The 16,888-nt window shown below is 38.8% G+C and overlaps 1 long non-coding RNA gene and 2 pseudogenes across 1 annotated transcript; all 3 read right to left on the reverse strand.

Moving 5' to 3' along the window:
• Gm39516 lies at window positions 3,858–9,505 on the reverse strand. Its single transcript, XR_878114.2, has 2 exons — window positions 9,387–9,505; window positions 3,858–4,517 (listed from the first exon to the last, which is right to left on the reverse strand). It is a non-coding gene; the product is annotated as a predicted gene, 39516 (long non-coding RNA).
• On the reverse strand, window positions 7,102–7,782 carry Gm8111 (predicted gene 8111; annotated as a pseudogene).
• Gm14631 (predicted gene 14631) lies at window positions 14,735–15,328 on the reverse strand (annotated as a pseudogene).

The following is a 16,888-nucleotide window of genomic DNA, read 5'->3' on the forward strand; positions in this document are numbered from 1 at the left end:
TGGTTCCTTAGACATGGCTACTTACATGTAGGACCAACTGTGCTGCTGATAAGGCAACAGGAATCCCTAAAAGTTGCCACTGCATTGCATGAGCTGAAATTAAATTCATTTTGAATATAATATATTCTCACTATGGCTTTTCTTTCCCCAGTTCCTCCCAGACCCTCCCCACTTTCCCACCCATCCAAATCTCTCTCTTGCTTTCTCTCTCTCTCAGATATAGTCAGGAATCTAAATCACAATAACAATGCAATGAGTAAATAAGGTAAAATAAAAATTAGTAACAAGACAAAGCAGACAAACAGAAAAAAAAGAGCCAAAGTAAAAGCAAAGAAACATACAGGTGCTGCTAACATCAGTGTGCAAGTGGTAAACACACTGTTCAGTGAAATGAAAACAAAACGAAATTTCAGTCAACATTTGAATTATATACAGGCTCAAATTATGAATTATTTCTATTAAGAGACCCCCCCACAAGAACAAAATTGTATTAAATGAAAGTAAAGGAAATTTAGCTCAGAAGTAAAAAATGGAGGCTAACAACTGAGAACAAAGAATATGGAAGACATCTTAAAACTAAAGAAGGACTGACTATGTCAAGTAACAATGATAATCGTCTATTTAACTGATTTTAAATGCACTTTAAAATCTTTGTAATGTTTCTAAAATTGGGATATAACTTATAAGCTGGTATGTCATGTTTAATTGCCAGTATGTTTTTCTTCTTTTGAGAAAATGAAATAGTAGTACATTTATAATCAATGATACCTTTGAATAAGCAAAATGCTAGTAATTACTTGTTTGAGTAATTAATAGGAATTAAAATGCTCTAAAATCATCTTTTATGAAGAGAGAAGAGGCACTGAACAGATTTTGATTCTATTCAGTCAATTTTGACTACTCATATGAAGGGAATCCTAACTATATAGTATAAACACACAGGGGAAAGAAATATTTTCATGTGACATTAAAATACATTCTTGATTATATATTCAAAGAGAAACATTATCCTAGACATCAAAAGAACAAGAAATAAACATTAGACTTCAGTGAGTAGGGTATTTGTTGGCAATAATAATAATGTTGTTACTTGAAATTTTTAAGGTATGTTAATGAATTAGTGTCATTAGGACTCAAGATTTTTAAGAAACAATAGTGCATAATTAAGTTGAATGACTCAAAACCCTGTAACCTCATAGTCATCTATTGGATGGAGCACAGGGTCCCCAGTGAAGGAGCTAGAGAAAGTACCCAAAGAGCTTAAGGGGTCTGTAACCCTATAGGAAGAATAACAATATGAACCCTAGAACTTGTGTCTCTACCTGCATATGTAGCAGAAGATGGCCTGGCCTGCCATCATTGGGAGGAGAGGCCCTTGGTCTTGCAAAGATCATATGCCCCAGTACAGGGGCATGCCAGAACCAGGAAGCAGGAGTGGGTGGTTTAGGGAGCAGGGCTGGGGGGAGGGAGGGTATAGGGGACTTTCAGGATAGCATTTGAAATGTAAAGAGGTTTGATCCTTCTTAGAAGGGGGAACAAAATACACATGGAAGGAGTTACAGAGACAAATTGTGGAGCAGAGATTGAAGGAATGACCATCCAGAGACTGCCCTACTTGGGGATCCATTCCATAAACAACCACCAAACCCAGACACTATGGCAGATGCCAACAAGAGCTTGCTGACAGGAGCCTGATAAAGCTGTCTTCTGAGAGGCTCTGCCAGTGCCTGACAAATAAAAAAGTGGATGCTCACAGACATCCATTGGACTGAGCACAGGGTCCCCAAGGAAGGAGCTAGAGAAAGTGCCCAAAGAACCTAAGGTGTCAGCAGCCCCATAGGAGGAACAACACTATAAACTAATCAGTATCCCCAGAACTCCCAGGGAGTAAACCACCACCAACAACAAAAAACACAACAAACAAAACAACAACAACAAAAACACGGTAGGACTCATGACTCTAGGTGCATATGTAGCAGAGGAAGGTCTAGTCTGCCATCAATGGGAGGAGAGGCTCTTAGTCTTGTGAAGATTCTATGCCCCAGTACAGGGGAATGCCAGGGCCAGGAAGTGGGAGTGGGTGGGTTGGGGAGCAGAGGGAGGGGGTAGGGGGTAGGGGATTTTTTTCAGGGAGGATCTAGGAAAGGAGATAGCATTTGAAATGTAAATGAAGAAAATATCTAATAACAAGTATGAAAAACTGTAACCTTAAGTATGAATTGAGATTATGGTAAGAAAATATGATTTATTTCTGTTGAAAGGTACTAAATATGACATGGTAACATTAAAGAGCAAAAATTGAGAAAATAGAGATGAATGGCAATAGAAATAATATACAAAAGTTATAAATAGAGTTAATACGACACTTTGAAGGAAAATTTATAACTATAAATGTTTATGTAAGGTGGAAATGATTTAAAAATTCATGAGCTGTGGATTCCCTTTAAGAAAATTGGTGGCTTTTAGGAATGGATAAAGAAAATGTGGTACATTTACAAATGGAGTACTACTCAGCTATTAAAAAGAATGAATTTATGAAATTCCTAGGCAAATGGATAGACCTGGAGGGCATCATCCTGAGTGAGGTAACCCAATCACAAAAGAACCCACATGATATGTACTCACTGATAAGTGGATATTAGCCCAGAAACTTAGAATACCCAAGATATAAGATACAATTTGCGAAACACAGGAAACTCAAGAAGAATGAAGACCAAAGTGTGGACACTTTGCCCCTTCTTAGAATTGGGAACAAAACACCCACGGAAGGAGTTACAGAGACAAAGTTTGGAGCTGAGACGAAAAGATGGACCAACTAGAGACTGCCATACCAGGGGATCCATCCCATAATCAGCCTCCAAACGCTGACACCATTGCATACACTAGCAAGATTTTTCTGAAAGGACCCTAATATAGCTGTCTCTTCTGAGACTATGCTGGGGCCTAGCAAACACAGAAGTGGATGCTCACAGTCAGCTATTGGATGGATCACAGGGCCCCCAATGGAGGAACTAGTGAAAGTACCCAAGGAGCTAAAGGGATCTGCAACCCTATAGGTGGAACAACAATATGAACTAACCAGTAGCCCCCAGAGCTCATGTCTCTAGCTGCATATGTATTAGAAGATGGCCTAGTTGGCCATCACTGGAAAGAGAGGCCCATTGGTCTTGCAAACTTTATATACCTCAGTACAGGGGAACGCCAGGGCCAAGAACTGGGAGTGGGTGGGTAGGGTAGTGGGGGGGGGAGGGTATGGGGGACTTTGGGGATAGCATTGGGAAATGTAAATTAAGAAAATACCTAATTTAAAAAAGAGGAAAGTAAAACAAGCTACAAGTGGGTATAATTGCTATTATTTTTCTACTCGGGTTTAAAAGCCCTTGGGAAAAAAGAAAGAAAGAAAGAAAGAAGAAAGAAAGAAAGAAAGAAAGAAAGAGAGAAAGAAAGAAAGAAAGAAAGAAAGAAAGAAAGAAAGAAAGAAAGAAAGAAAGAAAGAAAGAAAGAAAGAAAATTGGTGACTTTTGCCTGTAATCCTGACACTTAGGCAGCTGAGGCCTGAAGATTGTGAGTTCAAGAGCAGTCTGGCTACAAGAGAGTTTGAGGAGTCCTGAGTTACATAGTGATATCCCACTCCTAAAGAAACAAAAGGGGAGGGGACCAAAGGAAACCGGTTAGAATAAGAACCAAAGACAGAGTAAGAACAAATGAACAAAACAAATGTCCTACTAACAGAAGGAAACAGTTAATGATGTTGAAGGCATGGCGTGATCATTAAAAATAAAAGTTGTTTCTTTGACTAGAAAGTAGATAAATTTTTGGTGGCCATTTCAATAACGAGACAAGCTAGTACAAGTTAATGCGGTTTTAAAAGAAAACAACTAGAGTTGCATCAGGAATTTAATAGCAAAGCAAAGGGAACATTCATAAATCTGGAGCCTTGGTAACCATTCCCTATTCTGGAATCGGACAAGCCTCACCATAGTCAATGGTGCTGGTTGCAAGATCTCTGCTGCCTGTGCAGTGGCGCTGCACCTTACATCACCAACCTGACCCAATTGAACACTGTCTTTGGAAAGAATAAAGTAAGCAGCATGGCTCTAAGCATCATTGAAAGATAGATAGTCATAGCTGCTAGTGCGATGGGGTATGTGCTACAGCTGAGAGGATTCAGGGTCTCTTCCAGCCCACTCTGTCTTGTGTGTCTGCACTGGCTTGGATACAGATGGCTTTCCTTATGCAGTCATCAGTTCTTCCTTGGCACTTGGATCTTAGCAGCTACATCCTTGCAAATGTCCAGAGTCCTTGTACTATTTCCCAGTACACCACCTGCCCCCTTCCAGCTTTCTCTTCATTATGTTTTTGCTTCATCCTTATCTGTTTCCTCAGAATTATATTACCTCAGACAACATGAAGATCAGAGGTTTAAGTTGGTTGCTTTGGCATTTTGTTGATGCCATGAAAACCTTGGAATCTTCTCGTGCCTCTACCATCCTCAGCATAGGGTTATCCTGGGTTTCCTAAAAAGATAGTTACAACAATGGCAAAACAGGTAGAACGATCATGATATTTGATTGCTATATCTTTAGTAAAATTAAATATTTATATTAATTTTAAGAATAGGTTTCATTTATTTTGTGTTGGATGAGGAGAGACATGCAGCATGCAGGTGGATGTCAGAGCACAAGTTTTGGAAATTGATTTCCTCCTTCCATCACGTGTGTCCAGAGGATTGCACTCAGATCAAGAAGTTTGACAGAGGCACCTTTACCAGCTCAGACCCCGTGTTTTATTCATTTGGGGAACCTTGAGAAAGGCCTCAGTGGCTTAGCACTGCATGAAGCCATGTGTTGGATCAAGAACACTGAAGACCATTGATGAATATGTATCATTAATTTTAATTGACACAGAAGACATATCTATATTGTGTGGTATAGCATGATAATTTGATAGGGTATACAATATATAGTAACGAAATCAGGTTAGTTAGCATTTCCACGTCCTTACGATATTCTTATACTTGGAACCTAAAAACTCCTCTCTCTGTTCCAAAGTTGTCTAGTAAGTCACCCCAGTGTGCTATATCATGCTAGAACATAGGTTTTATATTGAAATGTGCTTTGATGGTCCCTATTCATCCTCAGTCTACAGTCTCTCCTACTGTCCTTCATAGCAGTAATTGCCATTGCACTTTCTTCTATTACACAGCTTCCATATATATGCAGTTTGACTTTCCATTTCTGGCTTATTTTATATAATATATGCCTTCCAGTCCTATTTCTTCTGCTAGAAACGACAGAGCTACATTCTCTATTTTTAGCTGAATAATGCTTCATTGCATCTGCATAGCACACTTCCTGTATTAATTTGTCTGCTGTTGAAACCCTCAGCTTATTCCTGTCTGTCTCATTGTAAGGAAAAGGGAAAGTTTTCAGGAAGCCATTACCACATACTTCACTTCAAACATTCTATTTTATAAGCCTGTCAGAAGAGTTAAGAAATAAAAATCAAAAGATCAAATGTAACCAGACATGGTGGCACACACCTATGATGCAAAAGGATCAAAAGGCTAGCCTTGGCTACATGGTAAGACCTTGTCTTAAAAGGAAAAATAAACAAACATCTCTTGGGTGTCTAAAATATAAAGTTTCGTTATTTAGGGACCTTCACCTGCGTTTCACTTTGCAAGTGAGCTCAGGCTTGAAGAATGTCTTTGAATTGAAAAACTTTTGACTGTAGGCCAGCCAGATATTTATGGTTATTATAGGTGTGTATGGTACTTCATTAATTTTTGTTTTTTACAATCTGAGAAAAATATGTTGTGTCTTCTAATGATATGCAGGGTTTGGGGCATTTTAAGCCTAGAATAATAAAAAGGAAATAGACATGAAAAATGTTTTGAATTTGCATATGTATGGTGGAATATGCTCTAAAATTGTTCTGAGACCAGCAAGTTGCCTTTTAGAGAAACCACAGTAGATTTATGTCTGACAGTGAAGGGTGTCTTAGTTTATTTCCCAATAGTTTTTGTATTCTCTCTCTCTCTCTCTCTCTCTCTCTCTCTCTCTCTCTCTCTCTCTGTATGTCTGTCTATCTCTGTCTCTGTTTCTTTCTGTGTGTATGTGTGTGAAAGAGAGAGAGAGACAGAAAGACAGATATTTGCATGTGGAGTCAAGGAAATGATATAGGAATGTTCTCTATTATTCTCAACCTTTTTTATTTTCTCTCTCTGTCTGTCTAACTCCATCTCTGCCTGTCTCTCTCACTTTCTCTCTGTGTGTGTGTGAGAGAGAGAAAGAGCGCGCACGAGAGAGACAGACAGACAGACAGGCAGATAGACAGACAGATGTTTGCATATGGAGTCAAGGAATTGATATAGGAGTGTTCTCTATTATTCTCAACCTTTTTATACTTTTGAGACAAATCTTTCAGAAAACCTGAAGCTTACCAATTCCAGCAAGCCCAAGATAGTCTCCTGTGTCCACATCCCTAGCTCTGGAATTACAGATGTGCTGCTAAATCTGGCCTTTTAGTTGGGTGCTCCAAATCTCAACTCAGTTCCTCATGCTTGCAAAATAAGAACTTTCCCCCTGAGTCATCCCCCACTGACACATATTTCCTAGCATTAAAAAAAAACTCTAATATATTTATGTACAGAAAACTTAGCAGTGCAAATTTAACCCAGTAAGAACTCAGTTTAATGCCAGTTTCTTTGGTTTTTTACTTTTCCAGCTGGATGATACAAACCACAGACTTAGGACCCTGCAGTGGTAGCAGATTATTACCCCCCACCCCCAGTGGTAGCAGATCTCACCTTATCTGTTGTTGTAATTGGTTCTAATAGCTTCCACTGTGGCCCCAGCACATACATAGCAGAGTTCTGCCGTGTCTGGCCTCAGTGGGAGGATTAATCACATGTAATGCTGTAGAGACTTGATGCCTCAGGAAAGGGGGATGTGGGGTTGGGAGAAGAGGGAGTAGGTGAATATGGGAGCACCATCTCAGAGGCAAAGGGGAGGAGGAGGGGGTGAGGAACTCTTGGAGGGCGGATCAGGAAGGGGGTAACATTTGGAATATAAATAAATGAAACATTTTTTTTTAAATTAGTGTTCACTAGTTTAGCCAGAGCACCCTTGTCTTCTGAGTGAACCTGTGTGAAGGCAACAGTGGTGCATGAAGCAGCCACCCCAGCCGGGCCTTTCCTTTGATGATGCTGTAGGGGACCCCATCTTTCAACACAGGACAAGCAGAAACACCACCAAATCATTGTAGTCTATGTCATGGGCAATCACCACCGGTTGAACTTTCTTATTCTCCACCAAGGTGGTGACTGTATTGAGTCCTGCTCGGAGGACAGGTTGTTTCTTAGTTGGGACATCCTCTTTGCCAGCAGCTTTCTTCTCAGCACAGGTCAGTAGCCTTTGCTTCTTCTTCTGCTGCTTTGTCTGTGGCCTGTACTTGTGGGCAAGCTTAAGCAGCTGAGTAGCTGTTTGCACAGTGCCTATGTGAACTGGTTAATGGCAGGAAGTACTTTGAACCACTTACAGAGGATGGACCTTTGCTGGTGTAGCCTGATGTAGCAGAGGCATTTGAAAAAGTATATCATATCTCTTTTGGGCTAGATGTCCTTCCCAATGCTGATGTTCTCAGTTATTTTCTCAAAGGACTCTCCTGTCACCCCGCCACCACCTTGTGGGCTCCTGTTTCTCCATGATGGCAGGGGCCAGGGCCATCTCTTTCTCCTTGACCTTCTTTCCTTTGAACATCTTGCTCAGCTGGAGGAGAGAGAAAGCTACTTCCAAATATTTTAATGTGTGCAAGTTTTTTTTAATTATTTTATGTGCGTTCATGTTTCATCTGCATATATGGAGGAGTTGGAGGCCCTGGAAGTAGAGTTCCAGGGAGTTATGAGCTTTCATGTGGGTGCTGGGAATAGAATCAAAGACCTCTGGAAGAGCAACCAGTGCTCTTAACCTCTGAGCCATCTCTCCATCCCTAGTATGTACAAGTTTTTAACTTTTTAAGATAAATCCTCCTCCACTCTTTAGGTTTTCTCATTTACTTGATTGTTTGTTTTAAACTAGATTTGATTTTGGAAAGTGTCTATTCCAACGTGTAGCTGGTTTTGGTTACAATGGTAACAGCTAGTTTTGTTTAATACCAAAGGAAATCCCCTTCAGAATGCTGAGTGGGTCATGTGAGAGACGCTGATAGGAGACTTTGAAAAGGACTAATAGCCTGCAGCTTTACTACACTATATTATATCATTATCATTGTTAGAATGGATTATTAGTTATTGTTATTATTATTATTAATTTTTACCATGTTGAATTAAGCCAGTAACAATTTTTATAAAAAATATTCATTCAATTTTCAAATTGAAATTATAAAATCTCATCCTTTTATCTTATTGCTTTAGGAAATAAAAGACATATTCCTCTGCTCTGCAAATGGAATAAAATTATAATCTCTTTGCTCCCAACTGTTTATGAGGATAGTAATAAGCTTTTCAGTTTTTAAACCGGTTAGTCTCCAGAACATTTGAAAAAAATTCTTTTGTTGATGATAAGACAGTAAACTTTTATCATAGGTCTGTGTGTAGGGGGAAAAAAAAAAAAAAAACCACTGATTAAAAGCCAGTACTTCTGTAAGTAGGAAGAGTGCCTTGGTAAACCTTGGCTCTCTGATGACTTTCAGGACAGCTGGGGTACAGAGTGAGAGCTAGTCTCAGTAAGAATGGGAGGAGGGAAATGGAATTGGAGAAAGAAGAGGCATAGGGGGGGGGGGGGATGCAGCGGCAACATCTGGTTAAAGGACAGAGGTGCATACTAGCTGCTAGAGAATGGCCCATATCAAATTACAATTTTGTCACAGTCACTTGCATTTAATTTGTATTCTTTTTTATTAATTATACCCCCTAGAGACTGTAATCACTTGTCATATTATTTTCTGGGTGTTGTCTTTGTCCTTGTGCCAAGATTCTCTAGACAGAAATAAAAATCTTGGTTTTTGTTTTTTGTTTTTTTTTTGGGGGGGGGGAGCTGGATTCTGTCAAGACCCACACCTCGCTTACTGTATGACTCTGCTGAGTTTTTAAAAGATTTATACCTCAAATAAGTACATTTATGGGATAAAATGTAATGGTTTTATTCCTGTGAACATTGTGTGGTGATTCAACAAAGATAAGCGTGCTTATGAGATAACCTCAAAGAAAAGAATAAGGGAGAGGGAGTACAGAGTTGACATGTGTGTGAACTCCTCTCTGAATATATATGTGTATGTATATATATACAGTTTTTGACATATACAGTTAATCCTTAGAACACCCTTCTGAGACGTGTTGCTCGCTTGCTTGAGGCAGTATCACTGGTATCTCGGGGTGGCCTTACCTTCACTGTGTACCTGAGGATGATCTTGAACATTTATTCCACCTGCTCAAGTGCTGGGATTACTTGCATGCTCTCTCACAACTTGTTTCGGAAGAGCTGGAGATCAACCCCAGGAATTCTGTAGGACGAAATTTTAGAGAAACAGTGGAGAATGTTAGGCACGTTTGTTGAGATCACATAAATAGAGCAGTAAATCACAATGCTAAGATAGGAACCCAGGCCTTCTGACTCTCAAGGGATTTTTGTTTTGCCTGAAATGAGCTCTTCTATGTAGCTCAGGATAGTCTTAAATTCACAGTAAATACTTTGCCTCAGTCTCCAAAGTTTCTCATTTTTTATTGCAGTGTCATACCCACAATGAGGGTCACAAATGTAGAACCCAGTGAAGAGCTGCAAAGCAAAATGCACATCCAGTCTCAGGTCCCCTCCTCGTCTGCTTCCTCCTAAGTACTACTCTTCTGGGTAAAACTGTTGTCAGCATTTGGCATAAATGCATATGTCACATAAGTAAGTATAGTATTGTAGAATCCACCATAGGGATTATTTGCATGGGGATTTATTTTTAGTATGTTATGCATCTATGAGATTGATGAAAATTAATTTTTATTGCTGTCAGAGTATGCCACAATGTGACTGAACCACACTGCAGTTTGTTTCCTACACTACTCTATGAGATCTATTCGAACAGATTATCTTGCAGAGATGTAGCTTAGTTAGTAGAGTGATGTCTAGCATGAAACCCTAAGACTGGTCTTGAGAAATTCTCCAATTGTTGTGTATATTCCCAGAACGTGGAAGGAATCAATGTTTGAGGTCATTCTCAGTTGCATAGTGAATCCAAGGCCAGCTTGAGATACAAGTGATATTGTTTCATGCAAACAAGCAAACAAACTGGCCATCTATCTTTAATAGATGACTGACAAAAGTAAATTATGCATCAACTTACCTTGACTATAGTACCAAATTATGCAACTGTATGAATATCGAAGTGTTTCAGTGAAATATTTTAGGTAGGTATGATTAATGTACCATCAAATGGCTATAGACTATTCACCTTTGTAACCTAGGGGACTTATCTAATCAGTTGAAGGTTTTGAAAGAAAAAAAAAGTTTTCCAAAGGGGGGAAAATATCTCTCTTCCCTTGATTAATTCCTCTCTTCTCATAATCCACATTCTAGATTTATTAAACACACACACACACACACACACACACAATTTTTAATAAATATAGCTTCTACATACAAGAGGAAACATGCAGTGTTTATCTTTTTGAATCTGGAATATTTCATTGAACACAATGATTTGTAGTTTCACTCATTTTCCTGTAAATGTCATGTACCAAATTTTCCTTTCTTCTTCCCCTATCTCCTTCTGAGATAGCCTTTTATAATGAAATAAATCCCCATGAAAAGGCTACATCTATGTAATTCTGAGAACATAATATTCAGAAAAGTAAAAACTATAGAACGGATAAAAGGATCAGCAGTTATCTAAAGTTGCTATGGAGAAAAGCATAGATAAATAGAAGATAGTTTTTTAAGATTGTGAAACTACTCTGTTAGAATGATGGATATGTTATACATTTCTCCAAACCCATGAAGTTACAAAAACAAAATGAACTCCCAATCCAAACAATGAACAGTCATGTGTTAAGGTGACATTTTCTATCATAATAAGTGTAGCATTCTGGTAGTAATATAGAAAGCTGAAGAGACTATTATACAGTGGGTAAGAGTGTGTGGGGAAACTCTATACATTCTGTTCATTTTGTGTGAATTTAAATTGCTCAAGAAATTAATGTTTAAGGTGATCTTGAATGTGAGAGGATCCCAGAACATAGACTGCACAAACAGTGGTGCAAATTGTATTTGTAATTGCAAGCATGTTCAGTGATCTCAAAGTGCAGAGAAAAAAAAATCTTGACATCTATTGGAAAACAGTGAGTCTCTGAGTATTGAAAAGCTAAGTCAAGGGGCTGGTGAGATGGCTCAGTGGGTTAGAGCACCCGACTGCTCTTCCGAAGGTGCAGAGTTCAAATCCCAGCAACCACATGGTGGCTCACAACCATCCGTAACAAGATCTGACCCCCTCTTCTGGAGTGTCTGAAGACAGCTACAATGTACTTACATATAATAAATAAATAAACAAACAAATAAATAAATAAAAAAAATCTTTAAAAAAAAAAAAAAGAAAAGCTAAGTCAAACTGACTGCACATGAACATTCCTTTCTATTTATTCAATTTTTTTCTCATTGAGACCCATATGAACAATTCTGAAATGACATAGCATGTAGTTAGAGATTAAACAGATGATGTAAGTATAAACGGTGAAAGTCATGCTTCTTATCATCAGAGAAATTTATACATAAATAAAAAAGGGATGCTAAAACAAATTTTAGCATGCTTGATTAGAGTTAGAAACATTATAAATTCATGTGTATATGTGTATGCATACACATATAAATACAGACATATCACTATGTATAATATTTACTGTGCATACAAATATGCCCTTGTTCTGACTACTGGGACAGCTTAGAGACTAAGAACCATTAGCATCCATGGTGTCTAAATCTTCTTTTCTAAATATTGTTCTTCAGTAAAAGAGCCCTTGGGGAAATGATTGATGGTAGAGCTAACATAGGAAAATATATGATGGCTTTGGGGCACCAGATAGTGTACTGAAAAATAAGAACAGAGAGATGGGAAGGAAAGGAAGAATACACAACAAAAGGAAAGTGGGTGGGTGAGAGAGATATCAAGGCACAGAGAAGCCAGCCTGAGAGAGGTCCCCATGGTCAAAGTCGGAACATGTTAATCAGCAAAACAAACCATGGTCCCCATGAGTCCACTGACAGAGAGATGATTAAATGAACAAGTAGTGGAGATGTGACATATCTTCTGGAGATAATAATAATTAATGAAAATAATAATTTCAAATAATACATATAAATTCTCTCTTCTTCAAACACAGTTTAATCCCAATTCCCACGTGCATAGACTGAACTTGCTAACTTGTATCTAGTGAGTAAGTATGAAAACGGAGAAAGTAGAACTTTATACCGGGAAAAATTCACTAGGTAATCAAGAGCAACATGGCTATTGTTGAGACCCAGTTATATCATGTACTCCTTGACTTGCAATGTGAACTGCATTACCAATCAGTGATATTCTTCAGAACTTCTACAATCCCATTTCATCATGAGAAAACTCCAGATCAACTCAATTTGATGCCATTCCCCATATATGTGGTCTATACTCTTCTTCCATAGTCCTGAAAACAAATAATCTATCATGGGCTGGAGGAATATATGGAGTCTCAAGAGTTAAGTGCATTGCATTATCTTGTGTTGAAATTTGGAAGAGAAAAGGATTTTCTGGCTATACATGAATCAAACCTGTTGTTTGGCTAATAGTTTTATACCACTTATGATGGTCCACTGTTTTGGATAAATGTGCCATGAGTAGTGAAGGTGTTTCAATATAACTGTCAGAGAGATTATGGGAACACTCTGTACTACTATCTTTGCAACTTTTTTCATGAGTGAAAAATGCTTTTGAGATGAGCTACAGATTATAATAGACCTTTCACTCAAAAAGATGTACAAATAGACAGTGAACATGAAAAAATGCCCAGTCACTTCTCATCAAGGAAATGCAAATCAAAACCATAATTTCATACTGTTTACATCCATTTGGATTGTAGAATCAAAAAGAGACAATAACAAATGTTAGAGAGGACATGGGGAAAATGAAAGCTATTTTACACTCTCTCCAATACATTTTTGGATGGAATGTAAAATAGTGTAGCTGATAAGGTAACTGGCCTGGCACTTTGTCCAAAAAAGAAAGAAAGAAAGAAAGAAAGAAAGAAAGAAAGAAAGAAAGAAAGAAAGAAAGAAAGAAAGAAAGAAAGAAAGAATTACTAAGAAATGGTCACATGACTCAGCAGTCACACACTCCAGTATTTGCTAGGGAACTGTGAAATGTTATGACTAAGTTTCCTTTCAACTAAAGGTTGGGATTTGATAATTTCCATGTACATGGTACTTCAAGCCCTGGGAGTAGAAGAGTTCTCCTGGCTGTTGAACCTTAATGGGTAAATGAGGGTTATGTCTTCTGAGATAGAGAAGACCTATGAAGGAATGAGATTTGCGGAGTGTGAAACCCGGGAACTCTGTTTGGGGTTGTTAACTGGGAAATATCTTTAAAGAAGCACCCAGTGTTTGAGCCTGGAGAGATCTGGTTGTAAATGTAATGTTCTTGGTGAAGTTGGTCTAGTTTCCATTAGCACCTACTGTCCAGTGTTACACCTGATAAGTCATAGCTGCTTTAAAAACTGTCCCCAACTGGACACTCAGCACTGGGGATGAAGAGGAGGTGGATCTCTATGACTTTAAGGCTAACCTAGTTTATGTAGTGATTTACAGGGCAGCCAGGGCTACATAGAGAGACCTTATCTAAGAAACAAAAACAAAATGCAGAATAATGTGACCAGTTTTACACACACACACAAACACACACACATATATATGCATATATATGTATATATATAGCACACATACACATATACAAGCATATTATATATATACATACATACATACATACATACATACACACAACTCTTTAAGGTATTTCTTTTGGTGGCTGTTGAAATGTTAAGAGTCTCATGGATAAATCACAGTCATCACCCCCTCTCCAAGATAATGGCTTTGCAAAGACTTGCTGATGGTCATTTTCCAGCCCCACTATACAATCTGGAGGAAGAATTCTTCTTACTACTACTGGGTGCTACTATCAATTTCCAAATTAGGGTAGACAAAGTGGTCCACACCACTTAAGGCTCAGCTTAAGGACTGGCTTTTTTTAAAGATTTATTTATTGATTATATGTAAGTACACTGTAGCTGTCTTCAGACATTCCAGAAGAGGGAGTCAGATCTCGTTACGGATGATTGTGAGCCACCATGTGGTTGCTGGGATTTGAACTCCGGACCTTCGGAAGAGCAGTCGGGTGCTCTTACCCACTGAGCCATCTCACCAGCCCAAGGACTGGCTTTTACTATTCCTGGATACTATTGGTAGACTTCATGGTCACTATGGACACTGGCTTATTTTAAAAATAAAAATTATCATCATTGTCCTCATTATGTGTCTGTGTTGGAAGGAAAGCATTGTGTTCTATGGCATTCACATGGAAATATAAGGACTATTTTGGGAATAAGTTATCTCCTTCTATCACCAGGTCTAGGAACTGGCCTAGTCTTTGGGATTGGGCAGCAGTTGTTTTATTTTTTTTTTTTTCAACATCCAAACTTTCTTATTAACAGTAAGATCCAGGGTTACTTTCTGTAGCCTCAGCTTGCCTTTCAGCCTCTGGCAAGCTTGAACTTCCGGCCCTTTGAGCAGACATAGAGTTTGATGTGGCTGTATGGGATTTCTCAGGCCTTGCCACAATACCTGTAAACTTCTTGGCACTTTTGAGGACCAGAAAGGAGCAGAGTGCCTCCGTTCTTCAGAGACCCCAGGACCACCTAGTCATAGGTGAAAATCTTATCCCCAGCTTTGAGGATGTGACTTCAGGCTGGTCTCTCACCCACAGTTCACACACATTCAGCTTGAGCACTTTCAGAATCCATACATCATCAGTGGCCATCCCCCAAACCACAGCTCCTTTGTTTCTCTGACCAGGAAGCTTTATCTTTTAGATCATCTGTGACAGGGACAGAGGTGGTTGGTTAGTACAACTCATAAAAAACAAACAAACAAACAAACAAACAAACAAACAAAAAACTTTTCAGCAGAAGCTGATTGGAGGTAGAGTTGGTCCATCTGACCAGAAACCTGTATAGCTTGACTAACAGACACAGATAAATGTCTTGGTTCTTGGGCTCCTTGGGCTGAAACTTTCGGTCCTTGTTGTGGCAAATGTCAACACCCATGATGGTGCCTCTTGTTCAGCCAGGTCCACAAAGCTTGAGTGAATCTTTTACTCAATGAGCCATATCACTGGCTCAACATTGGTTCCTTTTAAGTAAATTTGTCACCAGTTCTGTCCTTTTTATGAAGTAGAATATTACAGATTTCTGCAGAAAGGAGACCCTTCAGAATGTATAGACTTGTTTCCAGAATTGTCTCCAACAAGTGAGTCTTGGAAAGATGGTCCTATCATTTTTGAAAATATAGGTGAGCAAAAATGAACCCACATACCTATGGTCACTTGATTTTTGACAAAGGGGCTAAAACCATCCAGAAGAAAAAGGACAGCATTTTCAACAAAAGGTGCTGGCTCAACTGGCAGTTATCATGTAGAAGAATGCAAATTGATCCATTCATATCTCCTTGTACAAAGCTCAAGACTAAGTAGATCAAAGAACTCCACATAAAACCAGACACATTGAAACTTATAGAGGAGAAAGTGGAGAAGAGCCTCTAAGATATGGGCACAGGGGGAAAATTCCTGAACAGAACAGCAATGGCTTGTGCTGTAAGATCAAGAATCAACAAATGGGACCTCATAAAATTACAAAGCTTCTGTAAGGCAAAGGACACTGTCAATAAGACAAAAAGGTCACCAACAGATTGGGAAAAGATCTTTACCACTCCTAAATCAGATAGGGGACTAATTAATATCCAATATATATAAAGAACTCAAGAAGTTGGATTCCAGAAAACCAAATAACCTTATTTAAAATGGGGTACAAAGCTAAACAGAGAATTCTCAACTGAGGAATACCGAATGGCTGAGAAGTACCTGAAAAAAATGTTCAACATCCTTAATCATCAGGGAAATGAAAATCAAAGCAACCCTGAGATTTCACCTCACACCAGTCAGAATGGCTAAGATCAAAAACTCAGGTGACAGCAGATGCTGGCAAGGATGTGGAGAAAGAGGAACATTCCTCCATTGCTGGTGGGATTGCAAGCTGGTACAACCACTGTGGAAATCAGTTTGGCAGTTCCTCAGAAAATTGGACATAGTACTACTGGGTGATCCAGCAATACAAGTCCTGGGCATATACCCAGAAGATCTTCCAACTTGTAATAAGGACACATGCTCTACTATGTTCATAGCAGCCTTATTTATAATAGCCAGAAGCTGGAAAGAACCCAGATGTCCCTCAATAGAGGAATGGATACAGAAAATGTGGTACATTTACACAATGGAGTACTAGTCAGCTATTAAAAACAATGAATTTATGAAATTCTTAAACAAATGGATGGATCTGGAGGATATCATCCTGAGTGAGGTAACCCAATCACAAAAGAACACACATGATATTGCACTCACTGGTTAGTGGATATTAGCCCAGAAACTTAGAATACCCAAGATACAATTTGAAAAACTCATGAAACTCAAGAAGAAGGAAGACCAAAGTGTGGATACTTCGTTCCTTCTTATAAGGGGGAACAACATACCCATGGAAGGAGTTACAGAGACAAAGTTCAGAGCAGAGACTGAAGGAAGGTCCATCCAGGGACTGTCCCACCTGGGGATCCAT

Source organism: Mus musculus, chromosome X (assembly GCF_000001635.26).
Source record: "Mus musculus strain C57BL/6J chromosome X, GRCm38.p6 C57BL/6J".
NCBI classification, from domain to species: Eukaryota; Metazoa; Chordata; class Mammalia; order Rodentia; family Muridae; genus Mus; species Mus musculus.